We start from the raw sequence: 6,803 nt of genomic DNA, 5'->3' as shown, positions 1-6,803 counted from the left end.
ATGGAGTTCTTAACACTTGTAATTCAATGCCTCTCTCTTCTAATTCTCTTCTCAACAACTGCTTCCCTTTCTGAAACGCTACACACGATTCCTCGTCTCACTCCTTTCTACCGGTCCAACCTACGACGCCCACAATCTTCTTCTTTCAACATTCTTCCTCCTGAATTCAGAACCTATTATTACAACCAAACATTGGATCACTTCAATTATAGACCTCAAAGCTATGCCACCAAATCCAACTCCCCTATCTTCGCATATCTCGGCGCTGAATCTCCCATCAACTATGATCCTCTAGACATTAGATTTCTCACTGATAATGCTCCTCGTTTTAAGGCTCTTCTTGTATACATAGAGGTGATACCATGATAATTGAAGGATGTGTTCAATTTAAATTAAAAATTTGAGCTTACGGTTAAACTGTAAATCCTATATTTTATTTGGAAATCATGGATGCAGCATAGGTACTATGGGGAATCAGTTCCATTCGGAACCACGGAAGAAGTTTTGAAAAACGAGAACATTCGTGGCTATTTTAACTCGGCTCAAGCTTTAGCTGATTATGCAGAGGTGCTGTTGTATATAAAGAAGAAATACTCGGCTCAAGATTCTCCCATCATTGTAGTCGGAGGATCATATGGAGGAAGTACGATATTATTTCCATATTTATTTTTTAAATTTCAAATATTTTGATGAGTTACGTATTTGGAAGGAATTAAGGGTTGAAATTTGTATTATATTGTGAACTGCTTTCAGTTGAAGTATCCACATGTTGCACTGGGTGCCTTAGCTTCATCAGCTCCCATTCTCTACTTTGACAATATCACACCACAAAATGGATACCATTCCATAGTGACCAAAGACTTTAGGGTAAGCACTAAAACTTATTTTTGTATCATTCAAATGATGATTTTTGCAAGCTTAATTTTTAATTTGAATGTTGGTTGCAGGAAGCTAAGTTAGTGAGAGTTGTTATCAAACCATAAGAAAATCATGGTCCATTATTGACAAAATTGCTTCCAAGCCAAACGACCTCTCCATTCTCAGTCGCAAGTTCAAACTTTGCCAGTAACTACTTATCCTCAAATAAATACAAAAATATAATTTGTCAAATTAAGCCTTTACCACTATGCCAAAAACTATAGTTACACAACTTTTATTGGATGGTGCTTAGGGACTTAAACTCGTCGAGGGACCTAAAGGATTACTTGGTTATGTGGTACTCGGTCGCCGCTCAATATGACGCACCGCCGGAATATCCAGTAACGGAGGTGTGCGGTGGCATAGATGGTGCACCCAAAGGGTCTCATATTCTTGACCGGATTTTAGCTGGTTTCTTCGCCAGTGAAAGAAACCAATCTTGCTACAGTATTCCCACCGGTACTTGTATTTGGGGATGGACTTGGCAAGTAAGTATATATATAAACAGTGCCTTACTCTTATATTTTTGAAGATTAAACTCTAATGTTAAAGTTGTTGGGCTAGAGCTCGGAAAGTTGACTGCAACATCTTGTCATCGAAATGTGATGGTAATTATTACACAAGTATAAGGAAAAGAAATAAAATTGTGCATTTACTTGTTCAACATATAATATATAAACATAGATGTGCAATCCAATTATCAATTTAGACTTTTAGTTCAAAGGAGCGCATGCTTCAATTTGGTATCAAAGCCAATCCAGGTCTGTGTCACCCGAAAAAAAAAAAAAAAGACTATGGTCTAGGTGTTGCTGGGAGCCCATAAAAAAGTAATGGGTCCACAGATGAAGCACATCTTCAATGTTATTGCTAAACTATAACTTTTGACTAACTGGTAAGCGTGTTTTATTAAGAAATAAATGAGAGATTTTGGTGTGTAGAAATGTAGTGAAATGGTGTTTCCGATTGGGCGTGGCGATGGGGACACCATGTTCTTTCCAGCTCCTTTCAATCTGCAGTAATTTTCCCAGAACTACATTAATCTCTTCAGGGTTCCACCTCGACCACACTGGATAACAACCTATCATGGAGGACAGGTATATTAGTTCTTCAAACATTTGATGTATACATATAAGCTAGCTAGCTTTAATTTACGATGTTTACTATTATATATATTCTAGGAGAGTATTATATGAAAAATTAACATTGCAGGATATCAAATTAGTTTTGAACAAGTTCGGTAGCAACATTATTTTCTCCAAAGGACTAAGAGACCCATATAGCAGTGGAGGGTACTTATAACGACTTTTTTTTTAAAAAAAAGTTATTAATGCTTTTATTATTATTATTATTATTATTATTATTATTATTATTATTATTATTATTAACCGTATATCTTATGTTATTCTTTTTTGTTTATGGTATATTGATAGGGTTTTGGAGAACATATCAGATACTATATATGCAATCTATACACGCAATGGTATGTTGGTCTATATACATATTTCGGACTTTACAATATTGATCAATACCGTACCAAGTAGAACCATGTATGATTTTTAAATTATACCAGATATAATTAATATCCCGCGTAAAAAATTACTAATGTTGATGGACACATTAAAATTTTCCATATATAATGGGATAAAGTATATATAATAATAAGTTGATGAAAGTATAACAATATATTTTGTTTGGTTTTGTAGGGTCTCACTGTCTAGACATACTTGGGGAAAGTAAAACGGATCCAGATTGGTTATTTGAGCAACGGAAAAGGGAGGTTGACATAATACAAGGATGGATAACCAAGTACTATGCTGATCTTCAAGCCCTCAAGAAATAGAAGACAAATAAAGTTTTTTTTTTGGTATCATATTCAAAATAATTTTTGTTCGCACCGAATTAACCAGCCCAATTAAGGGATAAAGTGAATTCCCGACTTTTCTTAAGGGAAAAGAATACATGTGGCCACTCACGCCGATCAAACTGATTAGACGGGCAATAAATTAGATATAATCATGATATACTTATTGTACCCAATCTTATTAATAATATTAATGTACTAAATTTTCACAAGAATAATGCAGTCACAATGTATCACAACCCGACTACTATACCCGGCTCATATAATGCTGTCAATTTCCAGCCATTTTTTTCGTGGATTGGGATTTCATATTTTAAACTACTGAAATATATATAGATATTTAATTTACTAACAAAATTTTATTGGTAAAACATTGAAATACGAAGCTATATATTTAAATTGTAACTATTTAATCTGATGTGTTCTTAAATCTATTGATATTTTGTTATTTTCTTATAGAGGCGTTCTAATAAAATTGTATAATTTAAAAATAAAAATATTAATAGCGATGGAAATTCAAAATTGCCAAAAAATTTGGCTGTCAAAATTAATAATAAAACCTGCTTATATTGGTAGATTGAAAACTTGGAACATTTTAACTTCAATTCTCTTTTTTATATTTTGACATGTGAAAGTAAATATTGACGTGCAATTTTTATACATGTTAGTAAATTCGATGTCATATTATATATATATATTTTTAAAAAGATCAAACATTAATTTAAAATAAGTTACTAAATTTAAAAGGTTTATGGCAGGCATCATGATAGATTGCAATATATATATATATTGCACTCAGATCATGATAGAATACGATATATTGCCTTTCGCAATCCACATAGACTAAATATGTAAATCCAAGTCTTCATTGAATAATTGAGTTGAGCATGTGGTTGACATGGATGATTTAATTTCTTGATGGCTAAGGAAGAAAGAAAGGTATGCATGCATGATTTAATGCAATATCCACCTCGGTTAAATAAGTTCCAAGTCTTCATTGATTAGTTATTAATGGAGACATGCATGCCAATCAACAATTTGTATATATAGTCGTATGTCAATTCTTTGAAATGTATTGATTAAAATATATTATACTAATATTTTAAATTTTGATGTGAAATAATTAACTTTAAACTAAATTTGACTTTACTATAATTTTTATAAAGGATAAATAATGGTCAAACAAATTCTTAAATTATTTTTTAAACAATTATTAAGTCATCAAAGTATAAAAAAACTTCAATAATTCAATTAAATACCACAACTTGTAAAACTGATACGATTTGATAGTTTAGCCGCGGGTAAAGTCCTAGTGAATTAGATGTACCTTTGTACTAACTAAATAAAGAGCCAAAGAGCTCAACGTGGTGATGTTGAGGTGAACAATAGAGAGGCACATTATTAGAAAGGTAACTACTATCTTAGACAATTACTAGACTCTTCTCCTTAACATGATTAGAAAGTTTGCAGATAATTTCTATGTCAGGCTTGTCAGCAATATAGTGAAAACCTTACTCTAGAACAAGGAGTCAAGGACGAGAATGTTTCGAAGGATGATTTTTGAGGGAAAAAGAACGACACTGCAATTTTACAAATTTATCAACTTCTATTAATTTTTAAAAATTTCATCTAGTTATAGGTGGAAAGAGCTACCAAGGTAACAATTGAATAGTGTAAAGTAGCCATGGAAAAAATTATTGAAGAACCAAAAAGGCCATTTTCCCTAAGTTATATAAATTAAAACTTTTATTAAGTTTTTAACAATTTCATCCAATGAAAAGAGTCACCAAGGTAAAATTGAAGGGTGAAAAATGACTATGGAAAGAATTCAAGAACTTAAAATGTCATTTTCATTATACTTAATGAAACTTGTGTTATATTTTAACAGTTTCATTCATCTAGTCTGAGTTATAAGAGCTACCAAAGTAACAATTAAAGGGTGAGAAATATGTATGAAAAGTTTAAAAACTGAGTTAGTTATTATAAAATAATTTAATTAAGATCAAAGTCATCATTTCCCCTTTCAATAATAAACTTTATTTAAAATGAAGAAAAGAATAAAATATCTAATGGCTAACCACAATAATTGCTAGAGGTTAGGAAAACTCTGAAAAAGATGATATGTGTTTGTTTTAGACAGGGATGGTGTTAATGGGCACAAAGCTCATTGTAGTGGTTTATATTGCTTTGGTACCTGAGCGCAATCAATTTAGTTGTCGTAGAATTTTCTAACCAATAATTTTAGCCTTACGTCATAATCCTTACCTATATACACTCCGCACACCTCTTCGATTTTTTTTTATTTTTTTTTAAAATCAAACTTCCACATTCCGGTTAGAACAAAACTTTCATGGTGGTCGAGCTTAACCATTGAGTTAAGTCCTGCTGAGCTTCTAACTAATAATTTGGTTTGAGAGTATGCTGACATGATACATTAATCCAACACAAAATCACTAGGATGCTCAAACCAAGTATCATGTTAACTCAAACTTCATGAAGATATGGCCTACGGGTACGGTGGTGGAGCAATACTCAATAAAAATATTAGTGTGAAAAATATTTGATACGTTACTTCTGTTGTATGGTTTGCAAGCTATTACACAAGAACATGATTTATTAGTGCATACTCTCAAGTAGTGATTGTGGATTTCTCTCTTCACACAAAAATGGTATATTAATATCATCCTTTTATCTAATCTTTTACAATGCAAGTACAGTACTTGTAAGCAGTCAAAATTCAATACTCAATATAAAATATTAGCGTGAATAATATTTGGTAAGTTACCTTTTAGATCAAGAAGATATATAGTTTTATTGTGATGAAGTTTATTTGGTAAGTTTGGTTATGCAAGAAAGAATAATTAAGGGATCCCAATAATTAATTAAGGCAAAAACCAAGTTTTTACGCAAAAACTTGTTTTGTGAGAGGAGTAGGTATGAATTAGTCATAGACTCATAGTTTAAAGAAACTAAATGTATAAATATTTAACATTAGGTGGAACTAACCTTAGGGGATGTTTGATACTTTTCCATCAATTAAATTTTAAGAACTTAATATATCCTTGCTATATATAAATATTTAAAAAAAAAAGAACAATTGAGTGTATAATAAATCACTTGTAAATTAATAAATCATATGTCAAAAAATTACAATTGGCCGCAACAAGAATATTTAAAATTCAAAATGGTACGTATGTAAAAAATCAATATATTAGTTATTAGAGTTTATTACCGAAATGGTCCCTCGATTATTACGAAATTACCAATTTGGTCCTCAATAATTTTTCTTGTCCAATTAGGTCCCTCGACTTTGAAAAATTTAACAAATTTGGTCCTCCATTTATTTTACCTTTTGATTTCCGTTAAATCGGGACCAAATTGGTAATTTCATTATAGTCAAGGGACCATTTCAGTCAAAATTAATTACCGAAATGGTCCCTTGACTATAGCAAAATTACCAATTTGGTCCCGATTTAATGGTTGTTTAACACCAAAATAAATGGAGGACCAAATTGGTTAAAATTTTCAAAGTCGAAGGACCTAATTGGACAAAAAAAATTATCGAGAATCAAATTGATAATTTCACAATAGTCTAGGGATCATTTCGATAATAAACTCTATTTATTAACAATCCATTCACAAAACTGGGACTAGTGGTTGTATATCAGTCAGCCCAATTAATAAAATCAATACATTAGTTATAGTTTTAATCAGTGTTGCAAAAATCCCGCCTAGGCGCCGATTAATCCCCGTCTAGACGTTAGGCGCTGGTCAGCCACCTAGCATATCACCTTAAATGGTGGTCTAGGCGGCTAGCCGGCTAGCTAGGTGACCGCCTAGGCCACCTAAGCACCGCCTAGGCCGCTTAGGCACTGATTGCCTTGGGCTCCTAGGCGCCGACTAGACCTCCTAGGCACCGACTAGTCGGCCGATTAACTATTTATATATTTTTAATAGGTTATGTCACTCAAAACAACATCGTTTTGAGCGAAATTACACAAAATTATACAAACTCTAAATATTT

The 6,803-nt window shown here is 32.1% G+C and overlaps 1 pseudogene; it reads left to right on the top strand.

Moving 5' to 3' along the window:
* On the top strand, positions 1-2,758 carry LOC116024233 (annotated as a pseudogene).
* The last annotated feature ends 4,045 nt before the right edge of the window (positions 2,759-6,803 follow it).

This window comes from Ipomoea triloba, chromosome 7, assembly GCF_003576645.1.
Source record: "Ipomoea triloba cultivar NCNSP0323 chromosome 7, ASM357664v1".
NCBI classification, from domain to species: domain Eukaryota; kingdom Viridiplantae; phylum Streptophyta; class Magnoliopsida; order Solanales; family Convolvulaceae; genus Ipomoea; species Ipomoea triloba.
The sequence above is the reverse complement of the archived record's forward strand: the minus strand, read 5'-3'. Positions and strand labels throughout refer to the sequence as shown.